This window comes from Falco biarmicus, chromosome 4 (assembly GCF_023638135.1).
Source record: "Falco biarmicus isolate bFalBia1 chromosome 4, bFalBia1.pri, whole genome shotgun sequence".
In the NCBI taxonomy this organism is placed as follows: domain Eukaryota; kingdom Metazoa; phylum Chordata; class Aves; order Falconiformes; family Falconidae; genus Falco; species Falco biarmicus.
In genome coordinates this window covers 92,692,962-92,718,234 of record NC_079291.1, presented here as the reverse complement: position 1 = coordinate 92,718,234, position 25,273 = coordinate 92,692,962, and the positions used below count along the sequence as shown (strand labels likewise).

General features: G+C 44.3%; 1 long non-coding RNA gene across 7 annotated transcripts in view; it reads left to right on the top strand.

Annotated features, from left to right (window-relative positions):
* The window catches only part of LOC130148733 (uncharacterized), a 210,121-nt gene that overhangs the window by 171,779 nt on the left and 13,069 nt on the right, over positions 1 to 25,273 (top strand). For 5 of the 7 annotated variants that reach the window (XR_008821649.1, XR_008821650.1, XR_008821647.1 and 2 more), the window contains exon 4: positions 20,821 to 20,913. The exons of 1 other annotated variant lie outside the window; for it this stretch is intronic. This is a non-coding gene — a long non-coding RNA (uncharacterized LOC130148733). Of the gene's footprint in view, positions 1 to 20,820; positions 20,914 to 20,952; positions 23,196 to 25,273 lie in introns of those variants that run through there. One more of the 7 variants, XR_008821653.1, reaches the window with a different exon arrangement.

Here is a 25,273-nt window from a genome sequence, read left to right as displayed (position 1 = left end):
CTGCCCAGAGCTACCGAAATTGCCAAGGCTGGACCCGCTCTTGCAAAAAAGTTTCTTTGAGTTTAGCGCCAAGAGGAGGATTTGCCCCAGAGAGGGGAAGAAAGCTAAAGGTGAAGAAAACCAAATGTTTCAGGCTGGATGGTTTTACATGTCTTTTCTGGTCCATAGGGTTGGCTCTCTGACTGCATGCTATAAACTTCTGCACAGTCGTGTCTGTGAATTGCAATAGATTGTTACTAATACTGAGTAGAGAGAAATGTGACTTTTTTATTGTTGTTTATTTTTTAATCAACTCTGTTTTAAGCCTGTGCATATCATCAGAGACCCTCTTCCTTTTGCACTTAATGGCATTTCTGCTGCTAACCCAAAGATTGACTGTACAGAGCTGGCATTTTTCCAGTGTCAGTTTTTCTTCCTGTCAGCTTTTCTCTTTTTCTTTTTTTTTTTTTTCCTCCTCTTTGGTGACAGTATTTCTCTGTTTAGCTTCTTTCCATGCTAGGCTCTTCCATACTGAAAGCCCTGCGTGGGGACTTCGCTGTGCATGCTAAGGAGAGATAGCAAAGCTGCTTGAAAGTGGCTTTAAAATGCTCAAACACATGGGAGACATTAGCTAGCAAAGGAAATGTTTTACTTAAAGTAATCTACAGTTCAATGAATTTATGGAAATAAATTTGACTGCAGGTTAGGCCTGAAAGGTATGAAAGTGTGCTGGAGGGAGGGATTTGCCAGAGGAAAACTGCATAAAATGGCTACTGGAAGAAGGAAGAGAGCAACGTAGCGGGGCACAAGGACACATGACATGAATTTTGTGCTTTATTTCATTGTACATTCATACCTTGGTGCCATTCGTTCATATGTCAGGGTCTGGGCTTTTTTTTTTTTTTTTTTCCTCCTTTATAAGAGCTATAGCAGTGTTTGCTGGTGGCCCATGCAGCTTGGCTCTTCACTGCTCCTGGTGCCTTTACCCGTAGGCTGGAGTATGCTTGCATGCCCTGTGGTCCTGCCTCCCTCCTGCTGTGTTGTTTATATGGCAAGGGGATCTGCCTCCTGTGTAGGTCCTGGATGTGGGAGGCTTTTAGGGTCCATTGAGCCCACAGGGCTGGAGTGTGTCTGGCTTTTCTGCAGCCTGAGTCTGTGCTGCTGTGTCCTGGCACAGGGCATGGGTTTTGCAGCCTCCGCATCGCTGGCTGGAACAGAAACACGATGCCCTTGCCATGTGGAGACTACCGGTTGTGAGGACAGCAGCTAGACATGATAACAAGGCATCTAGGGGAAATGGAAAATGGGAACACATTTCAGGCTTGAAAGATGAAAGGTCCGAATACCACTTGTACCCAAGTTTTTCTACCTGCTTTAGACAAGGTAGCGAGCAGGCTGACAGCATGAGCTCAGAAGACACCATGAGCTGTCAGCATGTTAATTCACTCAGATAAAAATATAAAAAAAAAAGTCTGGCTTGGACATTTGCCTCAGACCTTTCTGACTTTGCTTTATTCCGCAGGGCAGCCTGTCCAGAGCTGCATGGATCCAGCACCGCCTGTGCTGGTTCAGGCTCAGCGTGAGCAGCTGTGCCTCTACTGCCTTGACAGAGTTTGTGTTTTCCTGTGATCAGATCTGACCCCAGCTCCCCCAGCTCCGTGCTGTATGAAAGCTGCAGGCAGGAGACATGCTGTTTAGATGACACAGAGTTGTTTTCTAGGAAAGGTGCTGTAGTAAGTGCTAGCAGCTTTATTGGATGAAATTAAATGTATATCATCCTAAATGATGACGGTTTGTAGATCTTTACTTTGGCATATTATGGAATTTATGGGGTGTAAAACAATTTCAGGATTGACAGTGCAGAGCTCCGAGAATGTTGTCATTTGGAAATGCAAAGCAACGTGTGAGTGCTGTGCTGGGAGGGGTGCTGCCGGCTCCTTCCCCAGCTGTAAGGGAAAGCAGAATTGTTGCGGCAAACAACAATGTGATAGCCCCGGTGCCCTGCCAACTTGCCACTGGAGCAGCTTGCTCAGTGCCTGTGAGTTAGCCAGTGAATGATTCGGCTTTTAGTTGGGTGCAAGTGCCTAATAGCCCTATACAGTTATGTAAATACCGTGTAAACAGAAGCAAAGTCCAATAATCGGAGGCAGCAGCTATGATTAGATCGCATTTATGTCAAAACAAGTAATTGCCTGAGCGCTGGGTTAGTGAGTTCACACCCAGCTTGGAGGATTTGCCCATCCCATGGGTCAGGGTATCTGCAGCTTCATCTCTTCCCAGGTCCTCCTTCCTCATCAAGTTCTCCTCCTTGCGAAGCCAGCATTGGGGTTGGTATTCCTCTGTTAGACTCACATGGACCTATTCTGGACACAAATGCTGGAAAAGTGAAGTTTGTAGCCCTGGGAGAGGTGGTTGTCTCCTCTGTGCTGCTGATCACTTGGAGGATGGGGAGGGGGTTGCCCTTTGAGGGCACCCGAGAGGTCCTGGGGCAAGGCGTGCTGGTGGGGCTGAGCCTGGACACCAAGACACCATGTGTCAGGGTCACATCCAGCCGGCTGCCATGGCTAGTTTTAACTCCCATTCAGTCACCTCTGCCTTTTCAGATTCCTTGCTGGCCTTGTCCCTGTAATTGAGTGAGAAAAACAAACTGATGGAGATGGTTTGAGTTTGGCGTTTGGGGGATGAGGTCTCTGCTGCAGGTGCTCCTGGCAGTGGGAATTTCTCTCTTGCGCTTCTTTTGGTTCAGTTGATAATGATTCCCTCTAGTACTGCATAGGTGATCTTTTTTTTAAACGATGAGAGCTTTCCATTTCCAAAATTGGTAATAAAATATTTGAAGTATGGCAATTTGTGGAAAAATGGCAGTGTTTAATCCAGACATTGAGAACTGGCAGCAGTATATTGAAATACTGGGCTGGTATTTTCTTGCAGATAAGGCTACAGATAAGAACAAAGATAAATTGGTTTTTCTTAGCGTCTGTGGCAGTAAAACTACCTTTCCCTGCAAGACTTTCTTACACTCTCTGAAACTTGGGGATGAAAGAAGGCTTGCAAAATAACTCAGCGGAGTCCTTACTGTACCCCAGACCCCAGCAGATGGGAATGGGCCCTGGTGGGGCGAGGAGGAAGGGTGAAACCAGCAGCGTGTATGCGGCAGGATGGAAAAGATTTACAAAACAACTGGTTTGGGAATGTCCGTGGGGTTATAATGTGAACGTTTTGGCATTAATAGAGAATTCAAAGACAGTTGTTGGTGGAAAGAAACTTAAAATAGCCCAAACCGGTAAAATTAGCAACAGTAGAGGAAGCAGCAGAGATTTAAAAGCAGGCACTTGGGAAGCAGGGACAATAAAATTCAGTAAACAAAACGCAAAGCAGTTTGGAAGGTGGTTAGGCTCTTGAGAGGTGTTTCCACTGTGGAAAGACTCATTCTGCAGCTGTTTGTGCATTTAAAATGGCCCAGGGCAAGATACAGAGGAGGATTTAAGCATTACAGTTTAGCTGAGTGCAACAGAATTTAAGCCTTTGTACAAAACATACCCTGAGCTTGGAACTGCCCGCTGTATGTGGTGGGTGGGTTTCCTCTAGATTTATTATATGTAATTAAATGAATGAGCAGATCTCATGTTTTCCATGGCTGTGCTATAGGCCACCTCCAGCCTTCCACACTCAGAGTATGGAACCATGAAATATTGCATTTATTGTTCAGCTTTACCTTGCCTTCAACACAGCACCTGTAGGTGACAGCCAGCCCAGCAGGAGCTTTGCTTCAGTGAAATTTCAGCTCAGAGTTTTCTTCTCTCAGAACATTGCATTATTGCAAGGATTTACCTTGCAGAAGCTAAAGAACAGCTTCTTTCAACTTTTGGCAGTAATTAGGTTCCCATGTGCAGATTTTCCAATGAGAATAAATTATTTTAGTAAAGATTTCTAAAAGAAATTAAGTTGGTGTTCAATACAGATCAATTATTCTTTTTTTTTTTTTTATCCCGCCTATGTTGTGTAAGGGAGAGGCTACCACCCAAATATGCAAATTAAAATGCCTTTCATATATATTTTTCACTGTGGGCTTTAGTTGCTGTTTCTTACTCTAAAATGAATGCTTCCACCTCTCTCCACCCCAATATCTGCATTTGTATTTGATTTCCCGGGGTCAGCTGCCTATGCCATACCCCAGACCTTGCTACCCCCAGTCACGCAGAACGGAGTCTGAATCCCCGAACCGTCCCATCCGTTCCACTGGGCAGTTGATACAGGAATCATTCCAATAAAACTCTGTATTTTCCCATCCATTCAATTATCTTTATGAAGAAAATAGCTTTTTTCCCTAAAGTTTTAAAAATAAATTAGTGTAATACTTTGTGGTTTTTTGTTTTTTAAAGTTGTCAGCTTTAGGATTTATAATGAAATGCAGAGTTTATTCTTTTCCAACAAACTGTCCCAGTGACAAACCAGCAGTTACAGCCCATAATGAATTATCCTCCGAGAAATCATGTACATGGTCTCATTGACTGACTGTAGGGGGTAAATGCAGAGTATAATGGCTCAATTGTTTAAAATTATTTGCATGGTTACACAGCCATATGTGTATTGCAGTTGCATCAGGGGAAGCCTAACAAGGATTGCTATGCATTTGTATAGGTGCTTGCAGCATGAGCAGACTGCTCTTGGGTGCTGGACATCAAGGCTGATCCTCTCTTTGCCTTCATTCATCTTTACTTCAACATGTTTACTTCTGATTTACACCAAACTGCAGAGCATTAGCTCTAAATCCAGCCCTTTCTCTGAATTCCTGCTGATGCCTGGAGCCCCTTTCAAGGCTCCTCAAGCTTCACCCTCCACATCTCCAGACAGCAGCATGCTTAAAGAGGACTTTCATGAGCACGTTGTATGAGCCCTTGAGCATGTGGCAAGGAGGTTAAGCATCGCCTGCTTGCCTTTGCTTCAAGGGGTGTTCCTGTAACGTCGTGGCTGTGGTGATCCCTGTGGCCTCCAGCCAGCACATGGTGTGTCTGAGCGTTTCCTTAAGAGCATTCTTCACCTACAGGTACAAAAGTCTAAAAGTATGAATTTCTAAGGCTTCACTTTCAAGAGTAAGGGACTGCACTCTGGGTGCCTGGCTCTGAGACCAGCTGAAGTCAAAAGGATTTGATCCCTACATTGCAAATGGTTTATCCAGTCCAGGTTGCAGGTAGGTCCAGTGAACTTCACAGCAATTCTGCTGTGGTAAATGTTTTATTGCCTACATTGAAAAATCCATAGTTGTGCACATTTACAATTTAATTACTTGTTATTATTATGTTAAGAATTAGTTAAGTTGCTTGAGAATAATGTACTTAAATTGCATTACAAGCGTGGCTTTGGCACTGATTCCGAGGTCTTTATTTATGTAGCTGGCTAGTTTCCTTGAATTTAATCAACTGTTTGCCTGAGCATGAACCTTAGTTTTGCAGAATCAAACCCCATATTTTTGTTGTAGGCTTCAAAAGTGTGCCATTGCTGTATGTGTTGCATGACAGCTGTCATTTTTATATTAATAGTGCAATCTATTGAAAGCTTTGATGTAAACATTGTAATTGATGTGTTTATGACAAAGAACTGTAGCAGTCAGTGCCAGAGGGTTTAGCGCTGCGTCTAAGCAGCAATTCTCTAACATTCCCATTTATTTCTCCTACACTTGTGTTTACCTTGTTTACCCACATCCTGGAATGTCAAAAGCGGTACACCTCAATGCAGGCTGCCGTGCCTGACAAGATGAGATTTGGATAATATGGCTAAAAGCAAATTCCTGGGCTGAGGGGAGGTCTGTGCTGATGCTACTATTTCTCTTCTCAAGTTGATTCTCAAATCAAGTGGTTTCAACACCGAGGTTTCTGGTGCTGTGTCAAAGGATGTTTCCATATGCCTTTGGATAAGGTGTAGCTGGCTGGTATCTTGGAACGGACCCTGGAGTAGCTTAGTGTGGCAGAGCTGTGGAGCTGCAGTGTCCCAGTGAACTGGTGGTGTGTTGGAATGGCAGGAAGGTGAGATCTGGGTAGGACGAAGCACACCGATCCCCTTTTAGGTGCTGTTGAGAGTGGATGCGTGTGGAAAGTGGGATCGGGAAGGAGAACGTTGCATTTGCTGCATTTACAGCTCACGTCTGACCTGGATCTGGGCTCAGGCTTGCTCCCCAGCTCCTCACTTGCCATGCCCATTAAACATGAACACAGGCAGGTCTGTAGGCCACCTCTGCAGAGCCTCAGGTCCCAGGGGTGGGAGGCAAGCCAGCCTGATGGGTAGCAGGGCAGAACGGCAACTGTGAGATGATTTAGCAAGCTGCTTCTGGCCACCCCTTAGTGGAGAGTTGCCACTTCGCAGTTGAGACAACCATCTAACTACTTGAGGGATGCAACAGCCAACAGCCAGCAGCTTTCCTGGCAGAGCCCAGGAAGGCAGCCGAGGCAAACTGCTTCTGCAGTTCATCTGAATTCTTCTTAGGAAGTGGCAGGTCACAAGCAAGTAGCATCTCTGCCAGAGCTTGGCTGCAGCGGTGCAGAGGGCCCCACCAGGGAGGGGACAGATCTGCTCTGGGTCCGTGCCCCACCAAGCAGTCACCAGGCTTGTGGGGAGGAACCGTCACACACAGCTGCCGTCCCCAGCTAACCAGAGCCCAGTTACAGGTGCTTCTGCCCTGCTTGAGCCCAGCATCATTGCATGGGCAGACAGTAGGGGTGTCCCCCTCTTCCTTGCTGGGAGTGGGAAAGTGGCCAGGAGAGCAGGGAAATGTGTAGAGATTTGACAGTACGTGACTTCCCAAATCCGCTGGGCAATGGAACTGCACGCGGTTCTCCTCACCACGTGTATAGTTGCTGGCACTCCCACCAAAGCAGTGTGCTACCAAACGGGGGCTCACGGTCAGCGGTACCATCTATTGCAAAGGGCATTAGCTCCATTTGCATGCCCTCATGCCTAATTTGCACATGAAAAATAGTGAGCCAGTTGTACATATGGTACTCGCAGGTGAGAGTCTGCCTTTATCTTTCTGAAAATGAAGTCACAGGTTTTGATGGTTCCCCAGAAGATGTGCCTCTGTACCGTTTCAGTGCTGGGACTGGGGAGCACTCATGGCTCAGAGGGGGAGTTGCTGCTACAACCAGCTCGGCATTACACAGCATTGCACCGGCACCTGACCCCACACGTGTGATTCTGGTTGAAAGCAATGTCAATCAAAATTGCTGGTTTCTGCAATATTGTGACACCTGCAGCTCTATTTGGAAATAAGCTACTGATGTGCAAGTATAGGTTCCTAACTCAGAAGGGAGCAAAAGAAGGAACAGAAAATTACCTTTGTGCTGGATTTAATATTTACATCTCAGACTTCGCCAAATAGGTTTGTTATTTATAGCAGCAGCAACAGTAATATTCATCAGTTGCCATGGACATACTAAGCTCACCAAGTACAGCAGTGAACCACAGCCTGCACTGGAGCAATTTTAAAATGCTTTCATGCTGAGTGAAATACTTTGTATTAAATTTAAGAGTTAAATACTAGGTTTCTCTAGTGCCATTTCTGGGATTTCAGATATAAAAATGAAAGTACTTTATTGGAAATTTAATGGCAAGAGCAGTGCTGTATACAAGAACCCTAAAGAACTTACTGTCACTAGGCAGCATTCAGGATTGCAATTTACAGTATTTAAAAAGCAGAATATATAATGGGTATGTTTAGGATTCCGTTAATAAGGATATATTCTTGATGAGCTGAAAAACTTGATGGGAAACAACATTTTGTAACTTAACTCTTAACGAAAGCACATTTTGGGGGGCAATTACTGCCTTCTACATTGTTGGCATCTTCATTTGAAGCGGTCAGTCAGCGTGTCACACATGCAGACTGCTGCTCCGATCAAATCCTCCTGTTCTGTATTTGGGGAAGTGATCCTCATTTCTGAAATGCCAGACCTCCAAAATATTGCTAGAGATGCAAGTTTTTCTAGACAGAGCAATTATTTGAGACTTTATAGACAGAGCCTGTGAAAAGGGTTAAATTTGGGCAGGGAGATCAAAGCAGATATTTATTGGTTATCCACTGAACCCGGCCTTCCCCTTCCCAGCCCAAAGAACAAATTCAGCATTAAAAGAGCAGCTGAAAGATGTCAGGCTTTAATACCTATAGATAAGGTCATTCCTTAGAGGAGACTTGCTCAAATGCATAATAATATAACCAGGAACTGTAAAAGACACTGAGATATATTAGAAGATAAAATAAAGCAGACTGAAGTTCAAACACAGAAAAACCTAAGCTTTAAATGGTGAAAGGTAAAATATCTTCACAGATAAGTGGAGGCTCTCGAGTGAGGAACTGTTTGGAAGAGCTGGGAGGCTGGTTAAATCTTTGGGGATGAAAGTTTGAAGACTTACATGATACAGGTAATGGAAGAGGCGGGTTGTGAGAGGGGGGGCCCATCGGAGGTGAAAAGTCACCTGCGGGAGCGGGTCTGAAGCTGAATCACCTGCTGCAGTGGTTGTAGGTTCTGAAGGGGCAGGAGGGACCACAGCATAGTTTCAGCCAAGTGGAGGAGTGGCAGGTAACTGGGAAGTTCCCCAAGGGTAACCCTAAAAAAAAATAAAAATAAAGCCTCCTATTAAAGTAGAGATGCTGTCGTGGTGTGGCACAAGCACTGAAGGACGAGGCTGTGTCTGGGTTTTGTTTTTTTTTCCAATGTAGTTTGCAATATTTTGTGCTAAAATGGAGAAAATTTGAACTGGATTGTGGATAACAGTATTATTTTGAAGGGATTCCTCTACTGAGACATTTTGGATTAATGTTGGTACTTTGTTATTGTTGCTTTTTTTTTAACTTGTGGGTTTTTAAATGCAGCATCATACTGAAAATCCTTCCAGGGGACTGTATTTTTGGCATGAGCCTGGTCTGAAAGCTGAGAACAGCACATAGTTTGATAACGTGTCGACACGTCCATCTCCTAGGAGCCCAGCGCTCACCGGGTTTAGCTGTCAGGCCTTAGCTAAACCCTTCACCACGAGGTGTGTGTGTCTGAAGCAAGCTCTAGTGCTGGATTTCCACACTATCATAGTGGGTTCGTCCTCTCTCATGGCTCAGATCAGATCACGTTAGTACTCACCCGAGTTTTGCAAGGCTGTGTTCTTGAACACCCTTTTGCATTTGATCTGGTATTTGTGCAGGGGCCCAGAAACAACAGCCCCCGAGCGGGGAAGGGCTCAGCACCGCTGGCTGGGCTGGGAGCGCTTGTTTTGGGGGTATGGTTGCTGGGGGGCAGTGGGTGAGAGGGCCAGCAGTTTGTACTCAGGACGCAAGTACCATTTTGTGGGAGGAATCTGATGATTTCAGAGCAGGCTGAAGGCTGCCAAGACCTCTCAGCACTGGGATCGGAGCAGGTTATACTTTGGCAACATAGTAAAGGAAGAATTCAAGAATCAATCTTGCCAATGAAATACCTATACTTAGTCTAATACTGTAAAATTTTAACAGTTCTATGGTTGAAGACGCAAAAGTGATTATGAGCTGGGCTTGGTGAAAATGAGCTTCTTAAAAGTAATATTGCAAATGTGGTTGCAGAGTAGGGAGTGTTTCAGCCTGTTAATAAAACTCAGTGCTAGTGAGGTGATGCACTGGCCCTTGCAGGGTGCAGATTGCTCACATTCCTTTCTGAGCGCTTTCCTGCTGCCAAAAGAGCCCGGGAGTTCATCATTCTGTAAATAGTTTGCTCTTTTCTTCTTCTTTACCTGAATGTAGGCTTGACAGTTCTCAAATAGACTTAGATATACTGCAGATATTTTATAGTTTTAGCATGTATTGTTGTGCACAATCTGTAATTGTATTTACTTGCTGGCAATAAAGAAGTTGTAGGAATGAAAACCCCCGCATTACTCTGTATTCTCTTCCTTTTCATACAGTGCGGTGTGGGAGAGATTACTTTCCTGAGATAAAATTGCAACATATGAAATCCCACACTGAGCACTTGAATGCATTTTCCTTACAGGGAAAACAAATACGAAGAAGAATGGGAACAAAACTCCCTGTTGCCTTTATTCAGTTTTGGTTTTTCTCACTGTGTTTTTCATGTACAAACGTTTGCCAAGCAAAAGGGATGTGCAAAGTGCAAATGGAGGGAGAACTGTTAAAAGCAATTACTTACATGTCCTTAAAATCCAGTATGTGTTAGCCCTTCAAATACTATTCCTCCTTCCCCAAGTGCAGGGTAATGTGGCTAAATAAATGATCTGGATTATTTACAATCATCAGAGCTACCGTGTTAGCGAAACAAGGGAAGAGCATGGTGCAAATGATTCCTCCTTTCCTGCACTCACTGCATCTTGTGAAAGTGTCCTACCACACTTCAGGGTGTCTTCGTGCAGCATTGGACTCCAGCAGGACAAGTTTCCCTGCCTTGACTCTGTATGTAGCTATTCTTTCAAAATACAAGTACATTTTGTCTAGACAAAGCATGCTTTTGACTCCAGTTTTAGAGTGCACCTAAGTTCAACTATCCTGCAATATTTAGCATAGCTTTCTGAAAGCAAGTAAATGTCAGCCGTGTGGAATTTAGTAAAAATGGGTTCTCTATAAGCAGGGATGCTATGACTTAAAAAACAAAACCAAAACCAACCAAACAAAAATTATTAAAGCCTCTCTGGAAGTGATCAAGTGAGGTCTCTGTGTGTGCCACTATTTTAGCCTAGCACCGTAGCAATGTTTTGTATTCGGAAAGCTCAGATCCAGCTTTTGCAGAAAAGTTTGGGATTATCATTTGCAAATAAATCTTGTGTCTAAATTGTACTTCTTGGTTGCTAATCTTACTAATTAAAATATTTATCACCTATGCATGGCCTCAGACGGATTTAGGAAGACGACTGTCTAATAAGGAGTTGTACGTGAACCACAGATTCCCATCGAATGGCTGTGCTGTGATTGATGGCTGTGGTGGGGCAGAAGGCTCCTGCGCTGGGCAGGTGTCTGGTCTGCACCGTGCGGGTTCGGGCAGTCATACATGTTCTAACAGAAGTGTTGGTAACGCTGTCGCTGAGCCGGGGCAATGGCTCTAAACTAGAAGAGGGCAGATTCAGACTATGTATAAGGACAAAATTTTTTACGACGAGGGTGCTGGAACCCTGGCACAGGCTGCCCAGGGCACTGGTAGGTGCCCATCCCTGCAAACATGCAAGGCCAGGTTGGACGGGGCTCTGAGCAACCTGATCTAGCTGGGATGTTGCTGCTCATGGCAGGGGGTGGACTAGGTGGCCTTTAAAGGTCCCTTCCAGCCCAGACTGTTGCTGTGATTCTAATTTGTATGTTTGCTTTGGAGCATCAGACAGTGAGACCGTAAAATGTCCGAAGCTGTGTTTGCCTACAGCACGGCAGTTTGTGTAGTGTTTCTCATGGAGCTCCTCATCAGGTTTCTCTTTGCGTATCTCCTCGGGGAGGAGGGAGAGGAGCGGAGGGGCTGCCAGGTGTGGGCAGCAGAAGGGTTGCAGCCATCCGTGGGAGTCCTCTCTGGGGAGCGCCCTGCTGTTTTCCCTGCATGGGAGCAGGGCAGAGGCTGAGATGCCGGTCACCTGGGCAGCGGGACATCCTTGGCACTGTGGGGAAGAGACCACCCGCTCTCCCAGCGAGGATTTCCACACCGGGCACCCCTGGTGATAGGCCCCTGGGAATCTCCGGTGTTTCTGCTTTGTCTCTGCGTTTGAATGGGAAACAGCATTCCCTGTTCCTAATGTGCAGCATCACTCTTTCAAACATGCTTGATTTCTGTTTGATTCTTAATTATTGTAATAGTTAAGGCACTTAACATGCTTTAGTGATTTACTTCATTTAATTGGATGTAGTGATTAGAATATTTTTTATATTACCCTCACTGTGGTTTTAATTTAAGATTATAATCTCATGGTTCTTTTCAGCTCTTCTAGCTTTCATTTAGATACTGCTTTTTCTTTTCTGATTTCATTTTGTTTTCCTGCTGATTCAGTAAACATGCTGCTAGGATGATTTCTTGGGAAACCTGAGTGTGGTTATAAATTTTTTCATTTACTGCAGACACTAATGAATTACAAAAAAATATGAAAATGATGCATGAGACTGTACTCAGCCTCTGGAGTTGTCTGTTTCTTTTTGCAGTCATTTATTAGAATTAAAAAAAAATAATAATTATTCACTCGATGGGGCCTAGAGGGAACATATGAAATAAAGAGATGGAAAATAATAGTGTAACGTCCCCTTTGTGTGTGTCATGTCCATGGCCATTAGAAGATGGATGATGTGCAGATTAAGATTTTACTGTTATGACTCAGCGTGTGAGACTTTGGCATTATTTTTCAGTGTAGGAATTGCTCTGGTGAAGGAAATTGAAGTCTGGGGCTGTAGGTTCAGTCCCCACTACTCTGTGCTGAGGGCACCAGCACAGGCACCGGGGAATAAGGATGGAGGGCAGGGGGTGCTGGAAGTTGGGCTGAAAAACCTGATTCGGTATAATTTCAGAAACAAGCAAGCACTTCTCTGGGGATGGTGGTGGATTCTCCAAATTAGTTTGAAATGTAGAGTAGCGTGTTATTTTTTCCCTCTTGGTGATGCACAAAATCACTCGGGTAATTCAGCTGGCTTGCCACTGTAGAAATATATAGTATCTGTATTTTGTCTCTGCTATAGTGCCAAATCCGAAGTGTTCTCCATGACTGTCGGTGCCCCTTTCAAAGGGAAAGGGCCAACACGGATACGGGCACACACATGAACTCAGAAGATTTAAGAGTCCAGCAGGAGACAAGTGGTTGCTTTGTAAGAAATTCCCATTTGCAATTAGGCTAGGAAAACCCAGAGATCCATTTTACAGACATGGTGCTTGGAGGTTTGGCCAGCTGAAATCCACAGGATTAGTAGAGCACTTTGTCTGCTTTCCCTTCCCTTTGCCAGCACGGCTGCAGTTACTGCAGCACCAGGAATATGGTTGGGTTTGAATTCTGACAAAGCGCTACCATTAAAAAATAATAATAAAAAATCCTTATAATGAAAATGTAACAGTGATCCTGTTCAAATAGAATAAAGGATTAGGTCCCCTGTGCTGTGTTCCTGGTCCTGGTCCTGCCTAGAAGTGGCCGCTTGGAGAAGGGAAGCACGAGGCTCATCGTCCCCTGTGCCCCTCCGGCCTCTGTGCCAGCAGTGCCTGGGGCTGGAGAGCAGCTCAAAACAAGGGCTTCCCCCCTTTTCTGTCCAAGAAAACTAATTAGGTGAAAGCCATAGGTGGTACCTACACGGCTTCAGAAAGAGTCTTTGGGGAATTAGTTATTTAGCCGGTCTCCTTGCACTGGTGCAGCACCGCAGTGCATCACCTTCCCAGACCGTGTGACTGCACCTGCCGAGCCAGATCCTGCTGCCTTTGATCACTGTGAACTGATCTTTATTCTGGGAAGTGTCCCAGTGAAATCAATTTGGTTTTGTGCAGAGCAAGGTGCCGCTGAACACGACTCTGGGTACCAGAGCTTTGCTTTGGGTGCCCATTGCATCTGCCCTGACCGTACCGGAGCATCACAGTGCTCAGCAAGGAAAATGGAGCCATCGGTACGTTAACGTGAAATATTAAAATGGCTCCAATGTTTGGAGCTGCCAAGAATAAGAATTGGGCCCATAATACATGTCCTAAAGCAGTCAAACTGTTGTTTGTAAGGAGTGCAAAAATATTAACAAATCATTGGTTATTTAAACGGAATCATTTAGGGCTCATCTGGCTAATGAGGAAGAAAAAACGGAACTGAAGTCTTCTTTTCAGTTTTACAGAGACGTATGAGATCAGCTGTTCGTAGGAAGCTATCAGTGTACATACCTCGTTAGCTCCCTTGTGTAAAAATCCTTATCTGCGTCTTATTAGTCTTCCATTAATTAAAGCTACAGAATTCAGTATTTTTTGTTAGCTATTCTCTCAGCATAAAATTTGGCTAATTCTTCTGCTGTTGGAAACAGCTCAAAGACTGAAGCTTATTCTTATTGTGCTCTTTCAGTTATTTATTTCATATTGCTGTCATGCATGGATGAATTTATATGGTGCTCTGATGACCTTTAGAAATTCTTCTGATTAAATGCTGTTCTACTTCATTATGACATTTCTGTACTTGTACTACCAGATTTGATGTGTACGGCTTAATAACACAACCAGACATGAATGCTAATAACTTTACAATTCATTGCATTGCTATTTTTTAATGTAGATGAATTTTAAAACAAGTTTCTTTTGCTGCAGGCTTACATGTATCACATAAATTAGAAGGTAACAAAAGAACATATTAGCATTTGTTAGCCTGGGTACACAAATTCTGTAGTAACCGTTTTAATATGTACTACAACTTTTCCAGCCTCAAGTTTAATATGTACTACAACTTTTCACCCTCGATTTTTCAACCAACATCATAATTGAATTGGTTTCCTTGTTGCCTAAGGATAATGATTTTACACTGATGGAATCGTTATTAGATTCTAAGGATTATACTGATGTTGCCTCTTTTACATAGAGCTAAAAAAGTTATTCAACTGTAAAATACTTTCACGCAAAGGCTACTGTAAGTCTGAGGCAGATGAACTAATCATTATGTTTAGAGTTGTTGTTAATATCCAGCATCCCTAACTGGAGCAAACTTCTCAACATAGCTCCGTGCAGGGGATGCAGCGCTTTTGGAAATCCAGCCCCGTCGCATGCCCTTGAAGCCTGGCAGGTGGTACCTTGCTGCTGCTGTCATGGAGCTGCTGCTGTGCAGGCATGTGCTCTGAGGTAGGAGATGGCTCCCTACGAGTCTGCACAGAAGTTACTCAGAAACCTCCTCATCTACAGACACATCCTCTGGTAGTGGGACAAGAAGCAGAGGAAAGGTGGGAGAGGGGAAAAAAGAAGGCGTTACCAAGGGGACAAGTGTCTTTACTGGTAGGCATCTGGTTAACGCTTTGGTTGGTGGTTGGAAGATCTGCCCGTGCCCCACCACACCTTCCTAAGCATTAAAACAATGTTTTAACTGGTCCAGAATAGGTGAGAACTGGCTCACCGGCCCTTTTCTGTCTGCACATCCGAGCACCGCTTCTAGGATGTGTGGAGGGAAAATATAGTCCAGGTTAAGCGTAAATGATGAATTTCTGCTATCCTGAAAAACATCAACGTTTCATGGGTAATTACACTTTAGGCTGCAGAAATAGCTGTTGAATTAATTGATTTTACAGTTCCTTCCTGATGTGCTATAAGTGGGGTTTGGTCCAAGTGGACGCGTCAAAATAACATCTTCAGAAGTCTTGGTGATAAAAGACATTTACCTGTATCTGTTGAGTAATCAACAACTAGAATACAATACAAATACCTGCAACCTTTATTCAGACAAACGGGGGAGGAAAACCATTATTGTTGCCTTTAAATATATACATTTTTTTTTTTTTTTCAATTTTTATGTGTCGAATATAGAAGTGTCTGGAACTGAAATTAAGTAGTCACTCTTTCTCTGACTTTTTTAAAGCTGGAGGTTAACCTCAATTTAAAAAATACTTTAAAATCATGTTTCTTTAAGCATCCATTCAAAATAATTTTAAATCATAAGTGAGAGACCAGTCAGCGTAACTCCAACAGACTGCTCTTCTGCATGATTTTAAAAAGCCTTTGTGCTTCATTACTGAGGATGGATGTCACTCCTGAGGTCAGGAACCATGATTGCTTTCCCACACTTACGCTTCAGCCACTTTTATTCACTACAGAAAACAAGAGTAAGGAGCAGCGCTGACTGTAAATCTGCACTTACTCAACTAATTGTGTGCAGAGTGATCAATATATGAAATCAAATATATATATATATATATATAATGTCCATGGTACATTAAGACATTATCAAACTGCTGTGCTTCTAGGCTACTTTAATATGGCTCGAGGTATAGCACACCACTGCAGTTATATGCAGTTCAATAGTTTCTTTAAGCTGAGACGTAAACAGGTCTTTAAAAAAAACCACCAAAACCCGACCTAAAGCTAATAGAGCTGCATTGAATTCATCTCAAATACATGTTAAATTTTCTTGACACCATTATCCTTTCCCTTGGGAAACTTTGGAGTGTTCTTGGCTAATACTAAAGATAAAGGAAGAAACCCCTGTAAAAACAAACCAAGAAAACTGAGTGGCCTATCTGCTTTCAGCCTTTTGCTCTTTATCCTGGGTATTCTCAGCAAAGGAGACAAAATCCCATCATGGTTTCTTCTCAGCATTGCACAGGGCTTTGTGCTGTTTCCTATGCTCAACTTTTTGCCTGCAACAAAAAACAAAATAATTAAGGTGATTCTAGCAAAGTTAAATCAAGACGGTAGCAGGAGACGATCTCTGGATTCCAACCCAGACTCTGCAACTGATTTATTGAACAACCTGTGCTAAATTGTTTAACCTGTTTGCTGCTGATTCCGTCTTTAACGTGAAGGCATAGTGAGCCTTACCCGCAGCATCAGTCACAGCTCTTGTTGCTTCTGTTTGTGGGGTGCTCTTGAATCGCAACGCTCTGAGGCTTCGCGATGAAGCATGGCTCTGCCAAGACGTGAGAGTACCCAGCAGGGAGCTAGCGAACTGGTCCTGGCTTGGCTTTGTGGATTTTGCTGGCAGGTTGCTCTTCTCACCCCATCATGAGACCAGGGGACTTGGACCCCACGTCGGTGTGCGCCCGTAGCAGTATAACGTGGTGTGAGCTGCCATGTCCCTCAGCAAGGGGACAGCCCCAGGTGAGCACCTCCTCTCATTTTGACTGAAGGTGATGTGTTCACTCAACCCAAGGAAAAAAAAAAAAAAAAAGTCTTCTTGTGCCAGGGACAGAAACGTCCCTAGCAAATCCTGGAGCTGCTTCCATCTGCTTAATGGTATTGATATGAACCTGGCTCATTCTCGACGAGGACAGAGTGACGCTGCAGTGCAAAGTCACTGGTGAGATACAAGTGAGCTTCAGCAGGGTGTGAATTCACCCACAGTTTTTTAGTTCAAGGTCTAAATCCATGTTTGAGTGGCTGCTGGATGCAGAGCAGGCGAGGGGGCATGGCCCTGCAGCCCGGACGTCTCAATTACTTGTATCAGCTTTGTGACTGGCATCAACTTTAGGGTTTTTTGCTCCCCATAGCTTGAATTTTTCTAAAAATGGACCAGATTTCTGTAGATCTCTAGAGGAAGAGTAAAATCTGTTGTTGTTGCAGTTAAACCTCATTATAGACTTGGTGTTACATTTCATAAGGGATCAGTTTGTGGAGCATCTGTTATTGCTTTGTCAGAGAAGGGGGAGAGCAGAACTGCAGAGAAGCTTTAAGTTGAGTTTGGGGGATCAGGCATAATTAGCACGTTGCTGAGGACTTGCCATGTGCTGTAATTAAAGGGCTGTCGTCAAAGGCCAAGCAGGCATAAAAATGTACCTTCCTCAGCTGCTGTCCCCTCTGGTAAGTTCATCTTAATTTTCAACATTTGATGGAGAATTGAAATTTTTAGATGGAAAAGGGAATGTCTTATTTTAGCGATACCTTGGTGTCTGTTAGTGCTCTTCTGTGGGTATCCAGCCTGCACAGGCAGGGGAGGGGAAGGAGCTGGGTCTTTGACACATCACTCAATCTCCCAAAATATCATCAGGTTTCTCTAGGGGATGTGCGGACAGCAGGAGAGGGTGGGCTGGGTAAGTGACTGTACCCCCAGTTTAACTGGAACAACCAAAGACGCTGTACCACCAACAGAAACTTGGCCAACAAGCTGGGAGACGACCTTGTCCCTGGCACAGGTTATCCCATGGGGAGATGTTTCAGGTGTGTCTGACGGACAGAGGTGTTCTCAGCCTCTGGCAGACCCGGGCTCTGCTGCTGTGACACTGTAGTTCAGGTGTGTGTTAGCTCTGCTCTAGCTGGTTGGGGTCCTGCGGGCAGGTCAGCTGCAGCACGGCCAAGCTCAGTCCGCTTGCAAAGTCCATCCCAGAAGCTGAGAGGAGTGGCAGCGTTGTAGCAGTTTCTCCATCCTACAGCTGTATGCTTGGGCAGGGGGAGTGCTGTCGCTAGCCAAAATTAATTTAAAGCTGGTGTACAGCTCTCGCAGAGTGACTACAAGACAGATACATCTGTAGCTCTATACCCACCAGGTCAGACCACGCCTTGAATAATTTGGATGCATTCTGGTGGACTTGGTGGTCTCTTTCTTTCCAAAGAGTAGGAACAGGGATCAGCATTTACAAAAAGACAGCAGGATTTTTTTTTTTGCTGTTTTCTTTCTAAACAACCTTGCATTTGGTGCAAGTGTTAATATTGACAAGCATATCTTATAATTTGCAAATGCACATTAGGCTGAGATGGTGCATTGGTTTTTAATGTTTAATGCACGTAGTTTAGATGGCATGCATTAATCATATTCCTGTTGCCTTTTTTTATGTTAATGGAAGAAACAAGCTCTTTTTTATTTAAAAAAAGGGTTAGACATTTTTTTAAGATGCATTATATATCAGCAGCTAATGAAGAGGAAATAATGATGACTCTGCACTGTAATATGTATTAGAACACTAATTAGACCATAGCAGAACTGCTTGCGGATGTCTTTTAAACACCTGCATGGTAATTTTCAGCCCTGTGTGTTCCTCCATTTAACAATGCAAGCATGATGAGAAGATGGAAACGTACATATCAGCCTTCATTTTTGTCTTTTGTTTATCCAGATTTACATATGTTCAAGCAAAGGATATCGTGGCTGGCCACTGAATAGCCCTTTTCATGGGCTGGGCTTTCTCTTGCCCATTGCAGGTGTAGGGTGTCAGGTATGTTGCTTTCTAACTTCTTTGTGACGGTACTAAGGCGTTGTGGTTTCAGGGCAAGAATTCCCAGTTCTTTCCCAATGTTATCTTGCCTGTGTATTAGCCTGGAATGTTATGTATTGCATCTCTAACATTTGCTTATCGTTGGTTTAGTTTTGAGTGTGTTTTCGAGACCGTTAAAAGCTGTGCGTCTAGAAATAATGTTGGCCTTCATTTTTAAAGCTATGTTTTGAAGTCATCTTTTTTTACCATAATAAGAAACTATGAATATTTCTACTCTGTATCTTACTTGCTTTTGCATTTTTGTCCATTATGTAAATAATTGAATTATAAACATGAATTACAAATGTGGACCCTCAGCCTAATAGCCTACAATGAGAATCATAAAAAAATCTTTATTATAAAAGCAATTTCCATATTTCTGTGATGGTCCAAGGCTGCGTTTGTGGGCTTTGAACTTGCACTAGAAGAACCAGATATTGTCAATAACTTACTTGTTCATAAGAACATCGGGACAGCGAGTGCTTGCTTTGCGTTTTCATACAGAAAACATTTCTAAGCTGCTCCCATATTACAGTGCTCTGTGGTGAAAACTCCTGGGTTAGAACATTCATAGTTATGCACGTTTTGTACCATATAACTTTAAACTTCATGTGCATGGCGGTACCTTATGTCCCAGCTTAGGGATGTGGCCACAGGGGATTTTTTTACCTTTTCAGAATGAAGCCCACTCTCAGGAAATGTTTGTGTGGGACAACTTCGTTTGTTTAGGCTGGAGCACATTGGCTAAGGTTTGGAGGATCCCTGCCTTTCGAACAGCAGGACTGCATATATACACCAACCTAAGGCTTAGGGGGTCCTTTGTTAAAGGCTGTCGAATTTTGGTGGTTTTATTCCAAATTATGAACATTGTTTTCAAGTGATGATACAAAATCACTACAGAAAAACAAGGATGTGCAAGTATTTTAGTGGTCTTGGACTAATGTGTAAGAGCACTGTTTCAGTTTGTGATTATTTTTTTTAAGCTTCTGTAATAGATTAATGATACTGTAATATGTATTGTATATAATGCTTGTTCTCCCTCCTATATAACATATAGATTAGTATATATAATGCTAATGTAATAGATTAATAGATGAACACCACTCCCGGTGAAGTCTGGTTTGCTGGCTGTACAGCACTGGGCACTGCCGCAGTGCTTATAGCGATATGTAACAACGTGCTGCTGTACCAGTAGATCGAAGCATCTTCGTTATGTGGGGACCGGCGCACCAAGGGAAACACGACAGCACAGATGGCAAAAGGAATGCCAGGCTGAAAGGAAAACTGGTGGTTTTGGTGGAAGTGCCTATCATCCCCTTGCAGAATACAAAAGTAAACATTTTTAAAAATGAAAATGTGAATAAGAGATGTGGGGCAGGAACTTAATTACAGATTTTCCATAGTGAATACCAGAATTAAATGGTTTTGCCAGTTCTCTCTCACCCTGTTGTTAATCAGGAGGACTTTTGCTTCTAAAAGGTTCTGTTTTAAGGAATTGGCATTTTTCTGCCAAAATTGATAACTTGATAAAATCCTGTTTGCGTAGACCCACTAATGACTTTTCTATCTTTTGTGAATGGGAGAGATTATTCAGAATTACATGCTGCTTCTATGAGACTATCTGAGAAAGTGTTACTAGTAAGGTTGAATCTACAGAGTACTGTGCAAAATATGGAGTGATTTGTTTTGCAGTAGCCCACGAGGGTGAACATGATAAATTGTGCTGGGAAACACAAAGGAGGAGAAGGGGACTTGCCCAAAATCAGAAGCAGAAAGTAGACTTCCTAACTTAAGCATGCCTCCTAACTTACCCTGTATCCAAGCTGGCCATGGGTTGTAAAAAAGTCGGTTATATTCTATATGAAGATGTAAACCTTGGCTTCTGTACTTTGCAGCCTCTGTCCATGCTTGTGCTGCCCACGTTAGAGCCTGCCATACTGACAGGGACTCCTCGGCATTCCCCAAATACTGACTCTGCAGTGATTCAGCTTCTTTTTCTCTCTCAATTCTTTCCCAAGGCAATCCTTCCTGACCACAGCATTCACATGTTGTGTGATACGGAGCTATTTGCGCCCGAGAGCCTGAGCAGACCCCAAATGAGCATGCTAAAAGTGAGTAACTGTGATTCAAAGCTTTTTTATTTTTTTTTATCTTGACCATGAAAATTTTCAACTGATGCACTAAATTCTGAGATAGTTACACATTTAAATGCAGTATGACCACATTTCTCATAAAATAATGCATTTAAAATTAATAGGCAATATTTGCATTTTATAGGTGTGTCAGATATGTTTTCTCTATTTTGGTGTGCTCTGCAATTTTATATAGCCCCATTTCAGGTGGCCATTGTGAGCTACAAGTGTTTCCATCCTGTACGTAAGATCAGTTTTGCCTTACACACAGGGACACTGCTGCTTTATGTAACTTCTGCTCTGTACCCTAAATGTAGCAGTAAAGCTTGGGTAGCTTAATGCAGCACACACGGAGAGGATGCAGTTGGAAAGGAGAAGAGTTCCGGGGAAGTTCAGGGGCATGCACTGGTAGCATTTGAGACCCAGAATGGTGACAGATTGATGGCCTGCCCAAGGGGAGAGGGAAGAGGTGGATGCAAAGGGGTGCAAGGCAGCACCGGCTGCCATAAGCCAGCATGATGACCCGGTGTGCATTTGTTGAAGTGAGAGAGGGAAAAGAAGAATCTCTTTTCCTCTTCTTCCCCCCTCAGCGTGTGGTCTGGTCCGAACCATAGTCCTGTGCTATATGGCAGATGTATAGCAGGACACTTGGAGGCAGGCACATGGAATCTTTCAGGGTGCTTTGGGGCTGGGAGGGTGCTCCGGTGCTGGGTGACACAGCAAACCTCCGAGACTTTGTAGTGTCAAATATTATCGTGAACGGGTGGCCCAGGGATGGCAATAATGGAAGAAGATGCCTTTGGGTGGGAGGTGTACAGGCAGGAAGCAACAGAAATCTTACTCCAAGTGTAAGACAAGTGACTTACCTAGATACAGCAAGCAGCTAAAAAAAACAAATCCAAACCCCAAGCAATTTTGTCACGCTCATCATCAGGATAAGTAGTGGTCTCAGCACACCAGGTGCCTCAGCAACGTCAGTGCTTGTGGAGGCAACAGACCAAAGCATAAATGTGTTCGTGCAAGGGAATTGGGAGGCCAGAACCTGAGTCTTCCAAAGCCCCAGGTTGATGTTCTGCCTTGCTAAGCAAGCCTGCTGGCTTGGTGACGCCATCTGCATCTACCCACTGCCCCTGCGTAACGCCGGCGGTACCCCTGGGAGCAGCTGCTGTCAGACCTGAACTCGCCCTTCAGTGAAGCGCTGAACAGGTGCACCTAGGATTTCCGAGTAAGGCATGCTCATCTTTAAAATAATATTCTTCTGAGGTTAGGCACTTTCCTTCGCTTATGTGAGAAATCATCTCTCAGTACCACGAGGGGAAGTTGAGGGAGGGGAAGGCAGGCATCTCGGAACGGGACTTTTTAAGTCCCGCTACGTGCAGTTGTGCTGGGAAGCCTGAGGGGTTTTTGTCTCAGCTCTCAGCGTTGGGGTGTGTGTCACTGATGGGCCTGTGTGAGACCAGAGCTGTCCCCACCCCTGTCACCTTGTGGCTTCAGAAGTTGTGTTCCACCTCCAGAGGAGATGGGACCATGTGCTGTGTCGCCAGCATATGTGAGAGAAATGAACAGTCCAGACGAACTGAAATAATAACCCTCTGGAGGGTGTCCGCTCCTTCTGGGTTGGATCAGTCTCTCAGGGGGTCCTTCCCCACCGGCTCCCCAGTGCGTTTCAGGTGAAGATCCAAAGATCTTAGCTTCTATTGATATTTAATTGCTCATCTCTATCAGCAGGGTACTTTGCCATAAGCCATATCAATCCAGTCACAAAGGCAAACCAACTAACAATCACTTGAGTCCTTTATATATTGGCAGGCAAAGCAAGACCTCGCCTCTTCTCCATTCTGCATACATATCATTTTTCTGCACCCTTCAACACCAGGAATTCGATAGCCAAGACCAACATTTATGTCAGTAAACCCAGTGTGTAGATCTGCTCCTTTCCTGAATATTCAAACATGCGGCCACATCAGCACTGCTCATTTGGATGCTGACAAGGGTCATAATTTTATTCTTTATCTCCCACTTCACCTGCTTCTGAGTGCCGAAGTAAGGGAGGAAACAGCATACCGAGGAGCTCGGTGGTGTTGATGACCACCTTGCAATGCTGGACTGTTCATCAGGGTGTCATGGGAGGATGAGGAGGAGCAAGAAGCACAGCGGAGCGTCCCTGCCCTGCAGCCCTGGCTGGCCGATGGGCTGGTCGTGCCAGTGGTGGTGGGAGGGAGACGCGGCACAAAGCCGAAGGGCAGAATTTTCCATGCCAGGTAGGAAACTTTCAGCTTGGTCAAAAATAAGTTTGATTTCTGAAGATGAGAAAGGTTAAAATTGAGTTTAAATGTCTTGAACTCCCCTTAGGGCTGTGTTTTGTGAAAAGGACAGTGGGTTTTGTTCAGTTGCTTTCCACTTGCGCTGCATTTACATGCCTAAAAAGATTCAGCTGTCACAGCCCTGACAAGTGCTAAAAAGCTCTTGTTAAGGTCACCGATATCAGAGAAGTGTCTCTCGTACAACATCCCAGTGTATCGGGGCCACCGTCGCTGGGAACGGGGGCCAGTGTCAGACAGCATGTGCTACAGACAGGATTGTGACCCCGGGCTGTGCCGGCGCTTTTCTCACCGTTCCTCCCAAGGAGAGCTGTGCAGCGCTGCTCCAGCTAAGTGCAAAGAAAACTCTAAACAAGCATGACCTTTAAATTCAGGCTGAAGCTAAAAGATCTGCTGCTAACTAAAAATCTGGGGTTGCTTTCATGTGTCTGAGCATTCAGGGAATAGATGTAGCTTAACATGCAAATGCACGGCTTCCTGCAGAACAGCGCTGCTTTTCAAGATCTCTCGTTTCATGCTGTTACCGTTCCATGCCCTGCTGTTCCTATGAAAAGAGCCTCTCTGAGGAAAAGATTCCCACAGTCAGAAATCCAACTGATGTGGTAAAAAAACCTCCAAACCCAACAACTTACTAATTTCTAAAATGCGTGGTGTCCGTCTGCAGCCTGGCAATCAGCAGCATCTCTGCGTTCAGAAAACAGCCACCCGCTCCTTCAGTTTTCTGTCTATATACTTTATATATTTTTCCTCATCTCTGTAAGTAGATCCTGAAGTCAGGAGCCTGGGGTCCTGTCCTGCTGTAGCTGTGCAGGGAAGATTTTTCCTCTGCAAACGCAATGCTCTGGTGCCTTTTGGCATGTTCGTTCGTGCATCTTTTCTGTGTACAAGTTACTGTGCTCAAGTAACGTGGGTGTTCTGTCCGTACGGAGAAATAGATGTCCAAGCACTTTGTTCTTCTCACGAAGGAGAGATGCCTGTAGAGCCCGTGTGCTGCAGCTGTCTGCCAGGTCCTTCCCTGGCCGTTCCAGGGGTGACATGCCACCAGCACAGTCCACTTGTAGTAATGTTTATTTGGAACTTCAAATATCTTCCTTGAGCCACCTGGGCATCATCATCTTCTGTCTTTAAAACAAAGTATGATGCATTATTGATGGGTGAAATACAGAAAGTGTTTGATGTTTCTCTAATACCTTTCATTTTTATTCTCTTCTAATTTCAAATGTTTTCCATTCTGTGCCACTACCATATAACACAACATTTTAAGCATATTGTTCCTCACAGTGTCTGCTTATATTTTTAAGCTTGTCGGGTTATTTTGACAACAAGAGACATCATAAATTATGTAAGCAATTTCTCTCCTTACAAGCTGGTCCCAGACCTGTGCTGCCCCGATAAGAGCAGCGAGACAGGAGCTGCTTTAGTAACAGCAGGACTCGTGTGATTGCACTTCAGCTGCACTGTGACCAGAGAATACAGCACATGGCACGTTGGAAATTAATTGAAACTACATAGAATGGGGGGGGGGGGGGAACCAGATCCAAGCCTGGCTGTGGTCTGAGACTCCTCTGTGGTTTGGGAAGTGTGGTTTGTGGCGATTTAGTCTTGAATGTGACTGTGCCGTGGGCTGTGTGTAACAGAACCTAGTTAGCACGTTATCCAGGTCTAGAAATTGCGTTAGCTTCATCTCCAAAAGCTGGGCTTTCATCCCAGGTGTGCAGCCAGGAGTTCAGGTAGGTGCAAGGGAGGGTTCTAATCTACGAGACTTCAAGAAAATCAGATACTGAGTTAAAACTGCTTGGGCAAGGGAGGGACCTGAACCTGTCCCACACTTTCTAGCACATACTCAGTTAAGTAGGAAAATGGCCACAAGCATCATCATCTCAATTCTTGCTTGAACCCAAAGAGGAGCAAGAGTCCTGCAATTTCCTGGAAGGAGAGGGAGGTGCTGGGAAGCGATGCCCCGCTCCTCATCTCAGTACCTGGGCGTTTATTAGATTCCACCGTGATGTTCATATTCA